This window comes from Crocodylus siamensis, chromosome 5, assembly GCF_052110815.1.
Source record: "Crocodylus siamensis isolate JL-2025a chromosome 5, ASM5211081v1, whole genome shotgun sequence".
NCBI classification, from domain to species: domain Eukaryota; kingdom Metazoa; phylum Chordata; order Crocodylia; family Crocodylidae; genus Crocodylus; species Crocodylus siamensis.
The window spans coordinates 156718358-156740880 of record NC_143399.1 but is presented as its reverse complement, the minus strand read 5'-3'; the positions used below and the strand labels follow the sequence as shown (position 1 = coordinate 156740880).

General features: G+C 40.6%; 1 protein-coding gene across 1 annotated transcript in view; it reads left to right on the top strand.

Moving 5' to 3' along the window:
• Positions 1-22523, top strand: part of LOC149864807 (histone deacetylase 9-like) — a 181533-nt gene that overhangs the window by 33302 nt on the left and 125708 nt on the right. The window lies entirely within an intron of this gene.

Below are 22523 nucleotides of genomic sequence, written 5' to 3'. Positions count from 1 at the left end.
GTGTTTTGACAAAAGTATCAGGCTTCAGTTTGTAAAGGCTGACATTTAAGGCAGCAAGACCAATAACCTGAGCCTCTGACTACTATTAAGACTTGGAAATTCTGTATGTATAGTATACAACTTTAAACTTGCATTATCTAGCAGATATGCCAGAAAACTTTTTTCTTCGGTATTCTTGGGTGGTCTATGAAACTATATGCACAGTATCCAATACACGGCACACCTGAACTGAAAGGCTAAACCCCAAACATAGAGACTAAAATAGCATAGCCTCTTCCTGTTTCTGTGAAATGAATTTTAATTTTATTTACACCATTTGCCTATATTTAAAACTGTCTAAACAAATAACCAGCTAGTGACTATCATGGTGGTAGGCTTCAAATTTTGCCTCACATAAAAGTTTCATTTATCTGTTGCCAAGGTCAGCCTTATTCTTTGCTGAAAGTGTTATAAAACAAGGGGATTTGATGCCTCAGAGAACTCACCTCTGAGTTCTTGATTCAGGTCCAGGCTACACTGATAGTGATTGAAATTGTTACCATCTGATGGCTTAAATAAGAATTGATGGTTTCATTGTAGAGGATGGAAGTCAGCATTTCATAGACTGGGGGTGCCAAATTTATTTGGTCTTGTGGGTATGATATGTGTTGCAGGGCTAAAAAGGGATCCTGTGGAACCCTGCTACCCCACCCCCATGCAAGATCCAGCACACACAGTACCTATGCCAGCTGCATTGCCCCTGGAGGGCTAGTCTGGGATAGTGCCACACATGGTGCCAGCTCCAACTGCAAGCTGTTCCAGGACCCATGGCATATGGTATGGGCCCTTAACTGGCACTGTTTGGAGTGCAGTCCTGGACCAGCCATGGTGGGTGCCTGTATGGCTCAGTCCTGGAGTGGGTGCCACAATGGTGCACAAGTCCTAGGTCCTGAATGCAAGGCTGGTTCACAGCACGCTGCATGCTGCCTGTGGGTCAACTCCGAGACTCATGAGCATCACAGGGGGGTGGATGATGGGGCTCTACCAGCTGTATCTGGCTTGTGGGCCATATCTGTGATACCCTTGGGATGTGCCAATTCCATAATTAGCATGGCAAAAAAGGGAGTTAATTATTCACCTCTGAATCTTTCCCCTTCGAGTCAAATATAAGGCACTTCCATGAATAGTTTGGAGAAGTTTAGATTACTGCTGTTTCTACTCTGCCTGTCCTACAATTAAACAGAGGACTTCACTCTCCATAACTGGCAAACGGCTACTTTTCTTTAATACTACATTAACAAAGACAATTTCAATTAATAAAATATGATATGGTTTATTCAATAATAAAAAATCCCAACAGGTTTGCAACCTGTGGCAGGAGTCCTACTCTCGGAGCCCCTCTGGATGTGTGGCTCCGCCCTCCTGCAATGGGCCAACTGCCTGCTTACTCACCTGCCATGCCTTGATCTTAATTTTGATTAATAGATGATTAGAATCAGCGGGAGGCTGCCAATTTTTATGCGCCCCGATGACAGGGGGCGCTGTCTGTGGCTCCTTTTCCTCCCCTACACCACAGCCCAAGCTTCGCAGATGGTACTGGTATGATCTGACTTGGGCCTTGTTATTATGTCTGGGCCCTTCATTTGCTCTTGGGGCTCAGCACTGTGCTAAAATGTTTTTGTAAATGAAATGCTGCTACTACACCACTATCTCAAATTCTCTTTGAAGAGACTCCTTTAAAAGTGAGGGGTTAATTCTTTTTATTTCCCTAAGCTGTTTTTAACTTCACTGCAAACAGGAATGCCATTATTACTCATTATGATGATGGCTTAGTATAGTTGCCAAAGGAGCAATCACCTTGCAGTTTGGAGGAAGGAGCACAGATGGAAATAGGGAAGATTTTGAAAGTTGCTTCATAGAGTTCACCTAGCCAGAGTGCTAGGTGCAATTGCAACATCTCACTAAGAAGGTCTTTTAATAAGGACTCTGTTTTAATTTTTAGAAGCATGAATTCATCTTGTCTTACTATGCAGAATGTGTGATAAGAAAGATGGTGGCTGTAGTAAGTCTCATGAGATACAAAGGCCAGGTATAGACATTACATTTTTACTGGTATAAGTGACCAGAAACCAGCCTGTAAGTGTATCAGAACAGAAGTTTGGCACACAAAACTGGTTTATACCTGTAACAGGACAGAAGTTCAGCACATATAGTCTGGTTTAAACATGGTGAAACCCAGTTTAAGATTTGCACCACCACCGGGTAAACACGTGTTCTGTTTACTACCGATCTAAATTATACTGGTTACAGAAAACCAAGTAACTTAAATTGATTCTGCCTTAGACTTTTTGATTATCTGTATCTAGCCAAAGCAAGGAGAAGTATGTTTAACAAGCAAAGTATATGGATCCTTTCATGCTGTTATCCTGTATGTAGTGCATGAATTAACCAAAGTTCCCAGTTTGGCCACAACAATCCTGGAAAATGCACCTGAGGGAGAGACCAGCAGAGCATGTAGCAAAGCAGATTTAGATGAAATCTCAACCCCTACCCTCTCCCACCAGAAGAAACCCTAACCAAGGAGTACTCAACTTCTGGGCTGTGAACCAAATGCAACCTGTGGAGCCATTGCATCTGGCCCTACGGGGCTCCCCACAGCTCTGGAAATTTGGCAGTGGGGGAGTGATGGCCATTAATATGGTGTTCCATGCCAAATTCCCAAACCTCAAGCCCCATGTGCAGTGGGAGCCAGGCCATGTCCCCTTCTCTCTGTAGAGCTGGATTGGGGCCAGGCCACACCCACTTCCCCCTTGTGAAGCTGGGCTGTGCCCATTTCCCCTTCCGCTGTGGAGCCAGGCTGAGGCTGAGACGCATCCCCTTTTCCTGGGGACCAGGCCCCCTTCTTCCCTCTCCCTGTGGGGCTTGGTGAAGCTCTCATTTCCCACTGCCAGGCTGGGCTTAGGCTGGACTGTCCCCACTCTCTTCTCCATGTTGTCTGATGGTGACTGTTGTGCCGGTCCTGGGTCCCACCATCTGGCCCATGTCATGTCAGACCAGACACTGGCTATCTGACCCAGCAAGGAAAAAGGATGAGCACCGCTGTCCTAACCTAACCGTAAAAGCAATGGAACAACCTATGTAGTCAAGTTATGGCATCTTTTTTCTTGGGGGTTTCCAAGAAGCGGTTATATAGGTCTCTCTGGGTGGTGTAAGAAGTGCAAATCTTGCAAATGTGCACAGGATATGATCGTATGACGCTGGAGGTCCCTTTCTACTGTTTCTGTGAGTCTAAGATGCTTTCTGATGATGCCCAAAAAGAGAAGGAGTATTATGCTCCTTGCCATATATATCAGAGTTGTTGTACAAATTGCAAGTCACTGTTTGTGCCCCAGGAATATAACTGAAGTAAATGGGGATAGACATTTGTTTGCAGAGGAATGTGGCCTTCATGCTTTTTGGTTGCTTAGCTGAACCCCTAAATTTACAAGAGTTTAGAAAATGAGATATTTGTATTAAAGTCACCTAAAACTTCTCAGGAAGTACATATAACTCTCACTTCCAGTTGGCAAAGCTCTCCTTCTAGAATTATCCTGGAATTTTTTTTTAAATGGTGAAATTGACATGAAAATGACATTACATAGTCCATTATTGTTTTTTGATTATCCACTGAATTTCAAAATAGAGATCTCCTAAATGATCATATCCCCCCCAAAAACAGAACCCAGTTGTTTTTCTTCCATAGGATTTTTGTTCATAGATAGGCATTGGACCTTGAATGACACTTAGTGTTAAGAATGTAATGTTCTATCTGAATCAGGGCTGAATTAATGCATAAGCAAACAAGGCACATGTCTGGGGCCCTAAATGAAGAAGAAGCCCAGTTGTGCTTATTTTACACATTATAATTATTGAATGAATAAAAATAGGGGCATGCACGTTTGTTTGCCTAGGGCCCACTAAAAGGTTAATCTGGCCCTGATCTCAATGTCTGTTCCTATAAACACACTCATACACATAACACAGTATCAGTTCTTATACCTATTGCATTACTGGGTGGATCCAATTAAAATAACCTTTGTTTATGTTAAACAACAGTTAAATCTCAATCTCTTTCCTCTAAAGCAGTCTAGAAAATATCTTATTAGCATTCACAGAATAAATTAAAATGTAGTATGTGTAGTTGCAGGTTAGAAGCCTAATGGAGAGTAGTTGCTATAAGAGAGCTTAATGAGTGGCTGTCATGGGAATATTATGAGAAATATTTAAAAAAATCATTCTGGCCTTTAGCTACCATTTCAATTTCATGTTATGCAAATATCAGTCTTTGTTCCTACTTTATGGATGCTCATCTACCTTCAGAAAACAAATGCTTGTGTAGATTATACTCAGATCACATTTTTTCCAATGCAAACAAAACTTTAAATCATACAATCATAGGAAAGTAGGGCTGGAAGGGGCCTTCAGAGGTCATTTAGTTCAGGCCACCACCAGAGAGAGGCAGCAGCATCCTTAGCCAAACTATCCCATACAAATCCATTGTCTAATCTGTACACAGTCAACCCTGACACAACTGCAGGGCATACCACTCTAACCTGCCACAAGTAAAGCAGAGGGACAACTGTGACCAATGTCTTGCTACTGCAAGGGTTATTAAAATACTCTTGAAAGATACAAGGAAGGTGGGCCATGCACCCTGCTACAAGGGAAGGCAAAAACCCCTTGTTTGTACCAAACTGATCACGGGGTAGAATTCCTTCCTGACACAAAATATGGTGATTGGTCTGATCCTGAATGAAGGGGAAGACTCCCTAGCCAGGAAACTCGGAGTTTAAGTCCCAGCAGGAGCATTGGCCCACCCCACTCAAAATGCCACAGTTTTTAAAATCGGGAGTCCACAATTTCATGTAGTACTCTAAATGAGGACTAGCCAGCACTGAATAGAGTCACTGTCACCTCCCATGTCTTGTACCTAATGCTTCTATTGATGCAGCCCAAAACCACATTTGCCTTTTGTGCAGCTGTGTCATACTGCAGATTCATGTTGAATATGTGATCCACCAGGACTCCTAGATCCTTCTCTACAGTTCTGCCTTCCAGCCAGGTGTCACCCATTTTGTATTTGTGATTTTGATTATTCTTCCAGAGGTGTAGCACCTTGTTTTTGTCAGCACCAAATTTCATTCTGTTAGCTCCAGCACAGTTTAAAAAAAAAATCAGCTTGTAAAAAATCCTTCTGAATTGAACTCCTGTCCTCCAGTGTATTCACAGTCCTTCTCAGTTCTGTATTATCTGCAAATTTTCATAAGACATCCTTCATTCCAGCATCCAGATCTTTAATAAATGTGCTGAACAGCAGTGGACCCAGGAGAGACCCCTGTGGGCTGCCACTCAAAACCTCCTGCCAGTCTGACATGGATCAATTTATAATTACCCATTACTTGTAACTGTGGAGCCAGTTGTCTGTCCACCTTATAGCAATTTTGTCTAGTTCACTTTTCTCCAGTTTGTTTAGGAGAAGGTGATGTGGGACTTCATCAAAAGCCTTGCTGAGCTAAAGTCCAGATATAATATAGACTTCAGATAGACTTGGTGGCGTATAATAAATCTGCACCATTATATCAGTGCTTTGTCTTTCACCGTTTATCTCCATCCAAATGCATTCTTATCTGCTACTTTCTTTTACTGAATCAGAAAACAAGTATATGTATTTTTAATGTACAAGGCAATGATAAACCTTTTCTCCCAACCCTGTCCTTCTGAAACAGAGTGTAGACCTCAGTGTTGATGTTCTAGGTATCACCAGGTCTCTGCAATACCAGTCAGATCACAGTTCCTTTCATGGGCTGTGACTTCTAGCTCATTTCCTCCCCTCCTTCCTCACGTTTCAATATATACATATATGTATTTTGCATTCCAGCACTCTTGTTTCTATTTTACATCACATGTTGCTGTCCTGCAGCTCTCTGTCTCTTTCCCAGAGATGAGCTTTTTCTTTTGGACCTTTCCTTCTAGATTGCTTGCTCTGTTGCTGCAGGGTTTTGTTTACCAACCCCTGGGAAACCTAGTTTAAAGCCCTCCCAACTTGGGTGGCCAGACAACGTCCAAAGGCGTTTTTCCCCATTCTGGTCAGATGAGTCCCATATCTTGATAGTCCTCCTCCCCAGGACATCCATCCATTAGCGAAAAAAAACAAAGCCTTCATGTTGACACCACTCTCCTACCTGCACACTTACTTTCATGATCCTCTGATCCCTGCCTGGGCCCTGCTTTTCACTGGGAAGATTTATGAGAACACCGTTTGTGCTCCATGTTCTTTAGTCCTCACAGCGTTGTTCCTGACAGCATTGTTGGTGCCTACTTGGACGAGCCAGAAAAGGTAATGGTCTGAGGGACAAATGAGCTTTGACAGTCTTTCTGTACTATCCTGAATATAGACTCCGGACAGACAGCGCTCCTTCCAAGACCTCAAATACAGGTGACAAATTGGTGCTTTTGTCCCCTCACAGAAGGGAGTCACTAATCACTATCTCTCTCATTTTCCTTCTTGATGCAGTGGTCTTAGAGCCCCTATCTTTGGAGACTCACACTTCCTGTTCTTTTGATTGCTGAGTCTTCTGTGTCTTGCCTGCTTTACATCTCACCTCTGTCTTTCCTCAGCTGGTCCATGGCAGAATGCTTGGAAGTGGTTGCTGGCTTCAATCTTTTCCTCTTGAATTTTGGGGACCCTCCTTCTTTTAGTGGTCCCATGGTGCTACTTCTCTCCTTTTTCCTTTAGCCTTTCCGGTGCTAGCCTCTCATGGCTTTTGTCTAAGAATTCTTCATTTTTGTTGACAACACATAGCATGAGTACTTGTGCTCCAACACTTCAATCTTTGCTTCCAAGAAAGACTCCAGCTTACACTTGATGCAGATGAAATGGTCTTGAACCTCTGGGAGGGACACGAACACGATACATCCCATGCAAGCCACACCTGCTAATCCAGTCTCCATTTATGCCACCTTTGCTCCTTGGAGGAAAAGAGAAAGAAAAAAAACCACCCTCATACAAATGCACACACCTGTCTTGCACATACACAGAGCCTCTTGCTCCCTGGCTCCCTCCTGTGGCAAGCTCCCAAGCAACTCCCCTCTTGCTGCTTCTGTGTTTGTATGGGACTGCCTAGCCTGGACCTACCTGGCCCCAACCCTCAATTAGTTAAACCAGACCCATTTGAAGGAAACTATTCCACACAGAGCTGTGAGCACAAACCCTGTCAAGCAGTAACTTCAAATATCAGTGACAAGTCAAATGCACAAAAGTCAGACACCATGGTGTGGAACAGACATTACGCATAAACTGGGTTAAGTGATCAGAAACTGGTTTAAACCTGTAACAGAACAGATGTTCAGTGCACGTATACCAGTCTGAAAATGACTGAAACCGGTTTGAGATAAACCTGGGTGAATGTAGTATCAGGCTTAACTGATTTGGCTCAAACTGGTTTGTGCAATGTCTGTCCCAGACCCCCAAGTCAAACACCACAAAATCAGGTAGCCAGCTTCCAGAAGAGCCTCCTCAGAGCAGTCTCACCACTGAGCGGTTCCTCTCCTCTTCTCTCAGCAGCTCCCAGGCAAATTCTTTCTCTGTTTGCTGCTCAAAATAAGTGCATTCAGCTTGAAACTGTAGCTCACTTCTGTATATAAAGGATGATGTGCTTCTCTTTCTATTTCTTTTGTGTGGTTCTGCTAAGACTGCTGTTATTGTTGATTGTCCTTAGTATAATACATTCTGAAATGGTTTTTTGCAGCTCACAAGGAGATAATAGAAAAAATAGACCTATTTTAAAAGAAAAAAAGTTTTCTATAACTCAAAGAGGAAATGTGATGTTGAAAACAATTCAGTGTTTATTGTCCCAACAAGAATTTCAAATTATGTTTGCCAGCATTAGCATCATAAAGGTAAGAAACAAATGTTCTCACATGGAAAATTCCAAAAATAAATCCTCTGCTTTAAAATATTGGCCATCAATTTTTTCTCAATGGAACTGAAATCTTAGATACATCCATTTGTGGCAACTTCTCAAAGAACTTTATTCTCAGTGGGTGCGAACATCTCACCTCATAGTATGTTAGCTCCACCACCCATTTCTGCCCTCTGAAATCTAGCTGGATATACTCTTGTTGAAAACAGTAAGAGGTTGTGGCCATAGGGCATTTCTGCGTTAGAGTCTCTCAAAAGCTTTTTTACATTAACCTCTGCCAACAGATACAATTTCAGTTATGAAAAAATAACAGGAAAAATCAGCTATTACTTTTTATTTTCAAAAGTTATGCATTGAACCAGATCAACTTAACAAACAAAGTAGTAAGATTGGGATGCTTTAAGTATGCAGCTATGCGTACGTGCGTGCGTGTGTGTGTGCGCACATGCATACAAGCCTGCACATACACATGGAGGAATATAGAGGCTGTAGGAGGAAGGCAGAAACTTGTATGTGGGAGAAACAATAACAATATGTTAGGGGGAAGACACAAAAGAAGGGAGAGGAAGTAGAAACATGTGGGATCAGGGGAATGTGGGAAGATGCTGGATTCAGGAGGAAACTGTGGTAAACCTTCCAGCTACTTTGTATTTTTCATGTGGAACAAGGAAGTTTCTATCAAATCAGTTAATTTGAGCTGCTCCTGAGTAGCATAAAACAGCCCCAACATTTCAGCTTATCTGACCATAAAAGCTAAAGTAAAAAATGTAGGATTCCCCTTGCCCTGTTAAAATCTTAGTAACATTCTCTTCGAGTTCCTATTTTTAGTGGTCAAGAATGAAATTTTAATTTAAAAAGGAAAGGAATTTCTGTGATGTACATTAAGACAGTTATTATTGTTGAAGTACCATAAACCAGGAATTTAGAACACAACATATTGCAGGGATTTCATAATTACAAAACTGGGTGTTTCCAGTAACAATGCAACTTTATAAATCAGGGGATGCTCTTTTTGGCATGCTGCATAAAATCAAGATGTTGATTTTCATGATGATTATCTAGAATAGATATCTTGTTTTATATTGGTACGATTAAATTGGGGTGAAAATATGAGGATTATAGACCAGGGGTTTTCAACCTTTTTTAATAAGTGTACCCTCGGTGGCATCCTTTTTAGTAAGTGTGCCCCAGTGTGGGGGGGCGCTGGTGAGAGGCCAGACCTGGAGCAGGGGCATGGCAAATTGCAGCAATGAAGAATTTGTGCAGTCCTGCTCTCGCATCGCCCTGGCCCTGCTCATGTGAGGCGGTTGCGCAGGGTGCTGGTGCTCTGTCCCTGTCTACCCCGTGTATCCCCTGGGACCTTTCAAATTTTGACAACTCCTGTTATAGACTATTTATGGATTTGCTTGTTTAAACTGAAATTGTGTTACTTGACGCAAATTAAATAGTTGATTTGAATTATTTTAAAAACTTAGGATCAAAATCTTGATTTTCTTTTCCCATGAAATTTGTGCTGCTTGCATTGTTGAAAACACTTATATAGGTGCTGCCATACTACTTAAATAGTCCAGTAGTCAGTTGTAGTGACAAATATCAGCTGCTTTGATGATAAGAGGTTATCAAATAACTTGCCCATTGAAAAAGTTTCTTTCTGATCTTTTTTAGATAGAAGTTTATTTGTATTATAAAGCATAAGTGTATATATTCCTTCCCAAGAGTTTTTCGTGCCTTACTATCATAATTCTAGGGATTTTCATATGTGGGCTATTTTTTCTTTCTTTCTTTTTTGCTGCACCCTGCTAAGATTGTGGCCTAAATAATATGGTATGGGGTTAAATAGTCCATGTTGTTAGTTATAAATGTATTGCTTTTTAGTTTCATTAGATGTCCTCTTGTTCATGCATCCTGAAAGACAATAAATAGTGCAGAATTTCCTTGTCTATATCATTCATTTTATTATGTTATTTCATTTTGTCCCTTATTTGTATTTGTGTTCATATGTTATTTCATCATGTCCCAAAGTAAACTTTCCCAGTCTTTTCAGTCACTACAGAAAATTTTCCAATTGTTCAGTTATTTCCCTCATCCATTTCTGAAGCCCTGTTATTTCTGCAACTTTTATAGATGAAGTGGTCAAAACTGAATTTAACATTCTATGAGGATATACCACTGTTTTAACTAATGGCTTTATGCTATTTTTAGTATTATGTACTATTTAATAAGTGGTATCACTATTCCACAGTGCTTCATGATTCTCAAATTGTGTAATTGACTCTCTCATTAGTGTAATTAGCATAATGCCACTGTAAAAAAAAGTAGCACACAGAAAATGCAAACTTCTCAGCCAGAACAACTTTGCCAAATCCAGTGGCAATTCAGTCCTGCAAGTATCAGGATAAAAATGTACTGGTGGGTATTATACTGGTTTAAGGTTTTTGTCCATCCATAGCCATATATATATATTTGCTAAAGGCAGTAAGCCAGAGATCTTAAACCAGAAGGATCATTGCACCCTGGGGTGCTTTGAGATTTTTTCAAGGGTGCTACTGGGTGCCATGCAATGTTAGCGCTGTTAGGAGTGCAAACATGATTCACAAGATAAAGCCAGAGATGTTAAATAGAAATCCATAGTGTTAAAAATAATATGACCTATTATGGTCTTCCTGAATTATTTGGAATAGAAGAATTGTTCTATTTTTCTATAGTCTAAAAGCAAGTAAAGAGTAAGAACTAGGATTTTGCAAAGGTGCCTCAAGTTTTTCAAGGTTGAGAACTGTAACAATAAGCTACTGCAAGCATTTGGAACGTTTTATCTTGAGGCCTTATAATAGCCAGATGTTATGTGAGCTATCCTGGAATAATTTACATCTGTCCAATCTTGATCTCAATGTAATTTACACTGGGTGCATTTACACATGTGCTTTACTGTGGAGTTGACAAATTAGCTCCGCAGTAAAGTGTCATTGTCTATACATGTGCCCATATTAGGACACAGTAAATTAATTAACTTTGCTAAAGGATAGTAGTGTCATGGACAAGTACTGTTTTGCAGCGGAGTAATTTACACTCTGCAGCGCACATGTAGATGGAGACTAGGTCTGGGTGGAGCATGAAGGTGCTACCGTGCAGAAGCTGCCTGCTGGCTAGACCCCTACTGTAGCACCCTCATGCTTTAGCCAGCCCCTCTGCTGTCCACCACCACCACCCGGAGCCTGAGGTTGACCCCTGTCAGCCCAGGGCTTCTTCACCCCAGCTCAATGTGCTGCAGTCCTGGGCTCACATGTAAATGTGGTGCCTGGGAGAAATAAACTCTGTTGCAAACTGTGCCAGAATTTATTTCTTCACCATAATTGCAAGTGTAGGCGCACCCACTAGTATACTGAAACAGAGTTACACCAGAGTTTGTGTACATCTTTCTCTGTGTGTTTTCCTCATTTAAATAAAACAGGAAACAATAATGTTTCCCTTGCTACACCTATAAACATAGAATTAACCAAAATAATAGAACATTAGCACAGTAATTACATGTAATGAATTCCATTCAACTCCCTCTGTAGAAGAAAGTTCTCTTTTGATAACACTACATATCTTTTAATTAATGTTACTATTTGTAGCATGTATGTTGAAACTGGGGTAGTTGCCCTTTATGTGAGACACTTCAGAAACACAGCACAAGAGGGTCTCTGGTTTTGAAGAGTTTACAATATACATGGATAAGATAGGGAAGGCAAATAGAGATGTTTTCTGGGGTCAAATGTTATGGTAGAGAATAATATGTAATCTTCTGAATCCTTGTCTAGTGAACTGAACCACACTGACTTCATTGCAAATGATCTAAGACAAGCAGAATGCAATACCCATCTTTGTTTAATAAACTGAAATAATTTATGTCACAGTGCTTTGTTTCTATATCAGCTGGTAAGGATTATTCTCTCTTGTCTCTTTAATGACAACAGTGTGTTCAGCACTGTACAGAATGAAGAAAAAGTCCTGATCTCTAGCCAAAAAAGGATGTTGGTATGAGGGCTAGGTTGTGGGTGACCCAAATGCAGAGTCAGAATGAGAAGAGGGTGTAAGGACTAGCTACCATTCCTCTGCTTTCTCATGGGTGTAGCATAGCCTGGAAAGGGCAGAGATGGGATGTGACTGTTACTACTGGTTCTTACTCTGGATTGTGCGGGCTAGGATGAACACAGGAGCTAGTGTACCCCATGTTTAAGCCAGCAGGCCTGGATGAGCTCTATCCGAGGGTACTGAAGGCACTGGCTGATATCATTGCACAGCTACTGGCAAGAATATCTGAGCACTTGTGGCACATGGGCCAGGTCCCAAAGGACTGGAAAAGAGCCAATGTAGTCCCTATTTTCAAGAAGGGGAGGAAAGAGGATCCAGGAAACTACAGGCCAGTCAGTCTCACCTCCATCCTTGGTAAAGTTTTTGAAAAGAGATTATTAAGGCTCATATATGTGAGAGCCCAGCAGGGAAAATTATGCTGAGGGGAAACCAGCACGGGTTTGTAGCAGGTAAATCATGCCTGACTAATCTAGTTTCTTTTTATGACCAGGTTACAAAACATCTGGGTGCAGGAGTAGGGGTAGATATTGTTTACTTAGACTTCAGGAAGGCCTTCGATACGGTATCCCACCCCATACTGGTAAACAAATTAAGAGGCTGTGACTTGGATGATTACACAGTCCGGTGAGTGGCAAATTGGCTAGAGGGTCGTACCCAGAGAATGGTAGTGGATGGGTCGGTATCAACCTGGAAGGACGTGGGCAGTAGGGTCCCGCAGGGCTCAGTCCTTGGACCGATACTCTTCAATGTCTTCATCAGTGACTTGGATGAGGGAGTGAAGTGTACTCTGTCCAAGTTTGCAAATGATACAAAACTGTGGGGAGAAGTGGACATACTGGAGGGCAGGGAACGACTACAGGCAGACCTGGACAGGTTGGACAAATGGGCAGAAAACAATAGAATGCGATTTAACAAGGAGAAATGCAAAGTGCTGCACCTAGGGAGGAAAATTGTCCAGCACACCTACTACCTAGGAAATGACCTGCTGGGCCACATGGAAGTGGAAAGGGATCTTGGAGTCCTAGTGGGCTCCAAGATGAACATGAGTCGTCAGTGTGACAAAGCCATCAGAAAAGCTAACTGCACTTTATCATGAATCAGCAGATGCATGACAAACAGAACCAAGGAGGTGATACTTCCCCTCTATCAGGCACTGGTCAGACCGCAGTTGGAATGCTGCATCCAGTTTTGAGCGCCACGCTTTAAGAGGGATGTGAATAACGTGGAGAGGGTCCAGAGAAGGGCCACTTGTATGGTTAAGGGCTTGCAGGCCAAGCCCTATGAGGCGAAACTAGGGCACCTGGACCTTTCCAGCCTCCGCAAGAGAAGGTTGAGAGGCGACCTTGTGGCTGCCTAAAAATTCATCGTGGGGGCGCAGAAGGGAATTGGTGAGGCTTTACTCACCAAGCTGCCCATGGGTGTTACAAGAAATAATGGTCATAAGCAGAGAGCAGATTTAGACTGGACATTAGGAAGAACTTCTTCACAGTTAGAGTGGCCAAAATCTGGAATGGGCTCCCAAGGGAGGTGGTGCTCTTCCCTACCCTGGGGGTCTTCAAGAGGAGGTTGAATAGGCATCTGGCTGGGGTCATCTGAACCCAGCACTCTTTCCTGCCTATGCAGGGGGTCAGACTCGATCTATTGAGGTCCCTTCTGACCCTAACATCTATGAATCTATGTTCTAAACTATGTGTAATTAGTACAATGTGTGAAAGGCCATGCAGGTGGAAGACTAATTCCTACCTGTAATCCAGTTACACATTTGTTCAGCATAAAAATATATATAGATTTCTCATTAAAATGTTTTGCAGTGGAGTGAGTTTTACGGAGAGATTTGTTCAAAGAGAAAGTTGCCACCGCAGATATAAAAAATGAAGGTATCCTATATATTTATGGCTATTCATGGCTGTTCTGAGGTACATTATTCTATAACTTTCATTTATTAATCAAAATTCTAAATTCAACTGGTATTCCATTCCATTTCTGATTTTGTCCCTCTTTTTTACTGTCTTCAAAATAAAACCATTTAACCTGAAATGTCTTGTTGGTGTCTTCCAGAGAAAATGTTTTAGGGAAAATTTAAAAACAACTGGACACAGCATCTGTAAAAAGAAAAGATTTGTAAAACCACCCAGGTATATCACATTAGTAAAAATTTGCTTGCTATGATAGCTTAGTGTATGGCCACATGGTTTAGTCAGTGGTCTTGAGCAAGAACTTTTGTATATTAGATGTGGGTATGGTAAATTTGGGAACTGTACTGCTTGCTTTGTTTCCTGAAATTTCCTCTGGCTCTAAAGTACTCTGTTATGGCTAAGTTGTATCACACTGGTGAATAGGAAGCATGAGTTCCTTTTACATAGAAGATGGGGAATTGGGAAGGTGGTGTGTGTGGGGGAGAGGGCTTAAAACCTTTTGAAACATGGTGCATAAAGGGCTTCTCAATTTTTTTAATACTTCAAAGTTTCCCATAAAACTAAAAGTGGAAATGCTGTTTATACCGTGTGACCTCTTGTTCTTCTCACTCATTTATTTTTATTTGAAAATTTTGACTTCTTCTCACCAAACCACCCTAAACTTTCACCCTAACTATTCCAATTTTTTAAAATTATAAAGGAAGCTCCTTTAATTCACTGGAACTTGAGAAATGAAACCTTTCATTACAAAAATTAATTAGTGTTGGCTTACTTTCCTGCAGATGCACAGTTTCTTTTATTGACATGGCAGAGTAGGGGGTGGGAGAAAAAGGATAATAAAATATGGTATGTGTCAACTTTATGTGGTTCAGGTTAAAAACTATTTGATTAAAACCCTAAGCCATTCCAACTCCAGGGAACTGAAATGTACCTGAGTTTTTAGCATTATTAGCGCTTTCCAATCTCTGTCAAGCCAGAAAGATGAAAGAATAGAGATCTATGGTTTCTGAATGGCCAGCTTTTCAAATACTTCGATAAAGAGGTGAGAGAGACCACCAAAATCATTCTAGAAGAAAACAAATAGCAAAAATTATAATAGAGGATTTTTTAATAGTCAAATTATCTATTGTATTGTATTTACAGCAAGCAAAATCTAGGGCCTGAATGTAAAAATCTTATATCTACAATGAATAATCATTTAGATGTCCAGCCCTAATTTAAATGTTGTTGCTTTAAAGTTGTTGCTTTATAAAAACTTTTGAGAACTACTCATTAGCCTGTAAAAGTATCCACATGTTCTTCTCTGGAACAGCTCCAGACTGTAATAGAACGACTAGATTGCACCCTGGTGCTTTATGTATTGTTTAATTGTTTTCCTTTGGTGGATATTTTTATTAAAAGCCCATTATCCAGAATTGGACAGAAGTATTGTTTCAAGAACAGCAGAAACAGAGGCCTTTCAGCTACATGGTTCTTTTTCATGTCTTCTTGAAGTTAGTCTAGCTAATGAGACCCCCACCATTTGTTCTTTTTATACTTAAAGAAGAAAAAAGAAGTGGAGTTTTTATATGGCTCCATTAAAACATGAATTAAACTGCATAAAAGTATAGCAAGGTTTGGTGTGTGTGCGCATGAGCACCTGTGTCGGTACACAAGTCACAGTGTGTACATCTCTGATGCTTGTGCACATATGCATTAAGGCTTGATTAGCACAAGTTTCTTGTTTGTTTTTAATCCAAATGGAACTGAGCTGTTGTGCCAGAGACTGTCCCTATAATAACAGTTTGTAAGGAAATTCCTTATATAGAAAAGATACATTCTGGGGAAGAATAGATCAGTAGGAATCAAATAATGAAAGCGTGACTTACATTCACTCCCATTTTACTCAGTGTCGCCAACTACTGTGATATCATTGTGAGTCTTGTAATAATTGGTGTTCTTTATAAAGCTCCAGCTACTAGATTGTATGGGAATGTTAGTTTTTATTTTTTATTAAAGTAATCTTATAGTATGCATGATTGTGGGGAAAAGGTTGATAACATGAACCAAATTACTCCTCTGCAGCATGTTGAGCTGGGTTGGAGCAGCCCTGGGCTGGCAGGTTGACCCCCCATGTTCCCTGCCAACTGGGGCTGCTCCAACCCAGCTCTGCATGCTGTTGCCCTGCGTGCATGTGTAAGCATGGCATCTGAGAGCAATAAACTCCAGTGGGTGCGTCTACACATACAATTAATTTGAAGCAATAAACTGAGGAGCAGTTTGGGCTGGAGCAAATTACTCCTGGGAACAGCATCTACACATGCACCCAGGACAGCAGCAATTTGAGCCAATGCAGAGTAGTTTACCCCAGGGCCAGTGGTTTCAGGGGTGTTTAACCCCAGGCTCTGGGTGGTGGTGTCTGGGTTGGCTGGGGCATTAGAGTGTTGCAAGTTCAGAGCTGTGTGGCTAGGCAGCAGTTAGGTGTCTGGCCCCTGATGGCTGGGCTCACCAGGAACAATTTACTCCCACTGTCAGGGTCTACATATACATTGAATTGCAGCTAATTACCCTGGTATCAGTACTATCTTATGGCAATGTTAATTAGTTTACTGAATCCTAATAGCTTTGGACATGGAGACAGTGATGCTTTACTCTGCAGCTGATTATTCTACTCCTCAGTTAAGTGCACTTGTAGACATGGCCAGTTTGAAGAAACAAATTAGGAACATAGGATTTGAAGGGGCCTTTTGGGTCATTGATCCAGTCCCCTGTGTTCACAAGCAACAAAGGATTCATCAAAATCACTGCTTCAAACCTGTATATATAGCCAATAGGCATAGAACCAGAAACACTAAAAACACCCTACAGCAGTGGGCCAACATTTTTAGCAGACATGCCACTAATTAACCCTGCACCTTCCTTGATTACTGCTCTGATTATCCTTTCCTGCCTGATCTGCTGCTCTGCTTTCTGCTTCCTTCCCTACGTTCCCTTTCCCATGTGTTGCTTTTCTTTCTGCTTTCTGCCCTGTTACTTGTCCCCTCCCTGACCTGCTGAATGCCACACTCAAAGGCTGCCCATGCCACTTCTGCACACATGCCTCAGGTTGGCCACCCCTGCCCTACATCATGGAACCTAAGCATGCAAAATTAGGGGAGACAAAGAGACAAAGGAAGTAATTGGTTAATACATTGCTCAGAGGATCCTAGAAAGAGAAGCATGTTCTGCATAAATCCAGTTCTGAAAATTCAATTGTTTTCAGATGGAATAAAAACAAGTCACACTTGGAATGTGATCTGCCATATTCAGTTTTTGATCGTGCAGCTTGGGCCTTTATCCAATAACATACATTATTCTAGTGAGGCTCAGGAAACAAGAATTACTTAGCTGCGTCTTGGAAGGATAAATTCTACAGACACACACACATGCACACTCACACACACACATGCATATATATATAAAAAAATAAATACTGAGTCCTGATACCATTTGCAAAAGTAATCTCACTGATGTCAGCAAAATCAGAGGCACTACTGACCAAATAAAGGTGACAGAATCTGGCCATTAAAGGTATAAAGGTGGTATAAATATTTATATAAAATTAATATTTATACCACTGCTATATTATTTCTATATAATATAAATATTATATATTTTATACCACTATTTATATGCTGATCAAGTCATTAAAGATTAAAAAATATGCAGAAGCATTCACATGCATTGGCACATATTGAAATAATTTTCTTTCCTTTATTTACATGGCATATGAATTGCCTATCATAGTCTCTATAATCACATTAGCAGTATATTTTAAAACCCAAGCATGTAAAAAATGAATGACAGGAAAGAAAACACATTAGCAAGCAGTAGCATGGTAAATGTTATAAGCCTTTGTTGCCTCCTTCTTCCTATGCTAGGTGGTATGGAATAGAAGACAGCAGTTTCATTTCACAATATCTTTTGAGGTTCTAAATTTAGAAAAACAGCAAAAGGCCCAGGCTTTCACAAAAAATCTGCTTTTTCTGAAACCATCATGAAAATTTGTCTGTTGCTTGCTAGTTGGGATGTGGGAAACTCAGGTCCAGACTCTGTTTTGCCTTATTGAAAGTTAAAGTTGTTATCCCAGGGACCTCAACATAGCTTTCCTAAATCCCAGGACAATGCTCTAATAACTAGGATCTAGTCTTTCTCTGATCCAAAATACTTTCAAATGAAAGATTCATGGAAGCCAGCAGATCTGTTTCCTTTTTAAAGAAACAGTAAAGATGTTCCTAAAAAACTCTACTACTGAATTATTAGGGTGATAAGGAACTGTGAGCATATTTACAAATACTCAGGAACAAATCACTGAATTAAGGCTCTGTAGCTGTGAAATTTCTGTTTTCTCAGCCTCTCACACATACCCCTATTCACACAAGATAAGGGTCTTTAGGTTTTTAGGACATTAGTCCTACATTCTACCAGTTAATTCCTTAGGGAAACACATTCCTTGGTCATTTTAAAAAGGTTTTTTAAAAATGGCATTTTATGTGACAGTAGGAGTGACAATAAGAAGACCGTTTAAAACATGCTGTGCTGTGTTGATGTCATCTGAGCTAACAGAAAATAAAAATTGAAAATCCAAAATTTAGCTCAGCTCAAAAGCTGGTAAGGAAAGCAATGACTTTCTTCCTCCTTTGAATTATCACATGGGTTGCTGCTAGGAAATAGTAACTGCTACTGAAGAAGGTACTGTATCATTCATTGAATGGAGATTCTTGAGATGGCTCTATGTTTAAGAGGACCATATGTGCCAATTTAGCAGGGACAGTTCTGGATTTCTGAGGCTGGCCCCAGCCGGCTGTTGAGAATTATAATGGGTGTCCTGCAGGGGCAAAGAGTGCAGTCTGGCCGGGAGTCGAAGCAGTATGGAGCACCCTGTAGGCAGACGATGTCCTACATTTCCCAGATTGTCCTGGATTTCTTTCCATATGATCAGCCTATCTATACTATCCTGTATTTTATGCAGTCATTGACACCAGTAAAAAGCCAGTACAAAGGATGTAAGGCAATGGAAATTCGAGAATTTGAAAATATTTTTTTAAAATATATTCCCAGTAAGGAAATCTTTAGCTGATGTATTTAATTTAGCTAAATATTTATTGATTTAATTTTGCTGAATATTTATTGATTTGATTTGAACAAATCATTGGCCTTTTTCTTTCAATAATGGAAATATTAACTTTGCAATCACTAAGATTCCTTCTCACCCTTTTCCTCACATGTCCTTCTTTACTCACTAAGCCATTCATATTCTCTGCAACAGCAGCAAGGTGGCCTACTTTCCTATCTGAGAGGTGCCCTTCCTTATCGTTGATACAGAAGTTCCTTATTAGTTCTCCTCCACTTGCCTCAGTGGCCCCATTCCCTTTTTGCCCTCTAATATCTTCCCTTACTCTTCAGTTTAACCTTTCTGTTTGGCTCTTTAATCCCACAAGATGCCTGCTTCGGTCTCTTCCCATCTGACCCCTACCCACTACCCCTCAACCAACCTTTGGTAAGCACAGCTAGGACTCAGAACCACTTCTCTGTCCCCATCTTTGTGCTCTCAGTTGCCTTGGCACAACTGACTGTGCATTTCTTGACATTTTACCCTTTGGTTTCCATTATAATACTCCCTCTTAGTTTTCCTTCTATGTCTCAAATTGATCCTTTATCATGTTCTGTGGAGGGCTTTCCCAGGGCTCTCCTTTCCTTCTCCCTCTATATACTGTTTCTGTCTCTCAGGCCCATATTCTTGGAATTGAGTTTTACATAAGATTTAACACAGGCTTCCAGGCTATGACAAAATCTTGCAAACCTTGCACCGCATCTCTAAGATGTGGCCTTTCCTATCACCAAAACATCCTTTTCAGTATGTTTCTGCAAAGATAATTTTCTCTATCTCTTACCTGGACCTTGTCACCTTTCTTTTAGCCTGATTTCTCACCTCAAATGTACACTGGTTATGTTAATATTCGAAGCCCTTCATAGTCTTTCTCAAGCCAAATTGTAACTTCTCCTTCTGCAAATCAATGTCAGTGTCTATCTCGGATCAGATGACCAGCTTCCATTACCACCTGCTAACTTTTCGAAAAAAGTGTTTTAATGTAGTTTCCAATGGTGCCCCTCCATTTTAGGAGAAACTCAAAACATCTGCGAATTATCTCATTATTCTCCTTGAAATCCCTTCTTAAAACTCTTTGACAATAACAATGACATAAACTTGGCTGCTGTCTCACCAGTATGGTTGAATCTTGTTTCTCACACTCTTCCATGTATCTATCTATTGTCTCTTGCTTTAATCTTAGATTATAAATTAGACTGTAATTTTACATTGTGGGGTAGGATTTATTTTGTTTTGCATTTGTACAATACCTGGTCCAATGGAGTCCTGATACAAGACTATGGTTCTAAGCTACTATGGTAATATAAATAATAACTTTTAAAATAATAACATGTAAGGGATTCTTAGGCCTGGCAGATTTTTATGGTTGGCAGATTTTTATGTTTGACTATGAACTGGTGTCTTGGGATACAGTCCTTCCCAAACCAAGTTTTGGAACCATGACCCACCCTCTAGCTACAGTTTGAAAGATCCCATATAAGTTCCAGTATCACTTCTAAAACTTATATGATCTCATTAAACCCCCAAGCCCAGATATCATGTTGACATTTGAGGAAATATGATGATCATCAACAAAATGTAAGCCCTGTTATACACTATATCACTTCAAACAGAATAAGTCATTAGGACATAATTACATCAGAAACAGTATACATGTTTTGCTAGTTTGTAAAATGTCACTTTCAGAAGTTCAGAGAAATATAAAAGTTTCCTAAGTTTCTATTATAGTCTTATTTCCAATGGTATTCTCTGACAAACTAAATAAATTACTGCATATATTGGACCTCTGAGGCTTGGGGCAAAGAATGGAAAAATTATTTACAAAAGCTTGAAAATATTTAATCACTAGAGGCAGGGGGCAACTGTGTTTTAATTAGCAGGTCCTCAGGCCATTGGCTGGCTGGAGGCTTTCTCAAACAACCACACAAACGCACTGAATAGCAGTTTGCCAGCCTTAGGGTCAGGCCTGAGATGAAACAGATAAGATAATTGGCTCTAATGAAATCCAGAAGGCCTTGGCTTTCTTGTTTGAGCTTGGATTTGAAAAGTGCGTGTGGAAGTGAGGCTTAATTCAAACCAGTCCTGAACTAGGCCCGTTTCTCAGTGACTTTGATATTGTTTGAAGTTCTAAAAGTGTTCGCCACACCACTAGCCTGCTGGGCTGGGCCTCCCCGGTCACCTTAATTACTAAGCTTTATTGCTGACTTTACTACACAGGAAAGGAGCCATTATATGTTCCATCAACATCAGCTCTCCTCAGATTGGAGGAAAGGGCAGGGTGAAAGGCCACTGTAGGAAGGCAAAAACTTCACTTTGAGGTAGTCAGATCATTTACCAGTGTTAAATTTCACTGTGCTATGTGTGTACATTCTTAACAGCACAGAAGCCCAATTTCCATTTTTTTTAAACAAGTGATTACTTTTCAAAACATTTTGTTTGTGTCTGATTTGCAGGAGGGGACATTTATTCTTAGAGGTGGAAAGATGGCAAATTATAACAAATGGCTAATTAATCATTGCAGGGGAAAGAAATCTACCAGTCATTAAAATATGTAATAAAGAGAAATTATTTTTAATGCTTCTTTGAAGTGGAAATAAGTGAGGAAACTCGTAATTGTGTGTTTGCAGACTTGACACCTAAAGAACCAACCCCTTTATAGCTGGCCTGATATTTTCACAGTAACATGTAAGGTGTTCTGCAAAAACATAAGGGATCTAGTGAAATACTGTAGCTCCCAGCAATGATTGGAACATTTCAGCAGTGTTACTTGCAAATTACTCTTCCCAGGTTTATTACTTCTGGTGCATGATCCTAGCCCCTTAGCTGCCCCTGGTAGATAAATTAGGATCTAAAGCCATGCTGATCAGTGAATTTCCAAATATTGACACCCTAAAGCAGGAGTCAGTTCTGCATCAGACTGCAGGGATAGGAATCTAAGGATAAAGCCAACTGAAGGCAATTGGCAGTAGATGGCAATTAAGAAGCCTGGGACAGATTCTGCAAATATTCAAGCATGTGTGTAATTCTATTCATGTGTAGAGTTCTGCTGGAGTCAGTATTCACATAAGTAAAACTCTACATATGTACTCATGTTTTCTGGACTAGGCCTCTTGAGAGCTGTGAAAGCATATGCTTATTGGCCAGGTTGAACCAGATTCCATATTATCAGCACTGGTATGCAATAAAGGAATGATAGGGACCGAATTGCATAGATCGAATTCAGACCTGCATCGTTCAGATACCCAAATTTGAGGGAAGAATAAAAATTGGAGGGCAAATATTCTGTCATCAGTGGAGCCTAACAAAGCCATGCTAATTTTATACAGTTGTAGGGAACATCCTGTCTGCCCAAATGAAAAAGCATAGGGGCAAATGTTGGACAGCCTGAGTGATGGGACTGTAAATCTCATCATAACACACAACAAAGGACAATTGTATATGGAACCTAGAATGCTGATCTCAGGA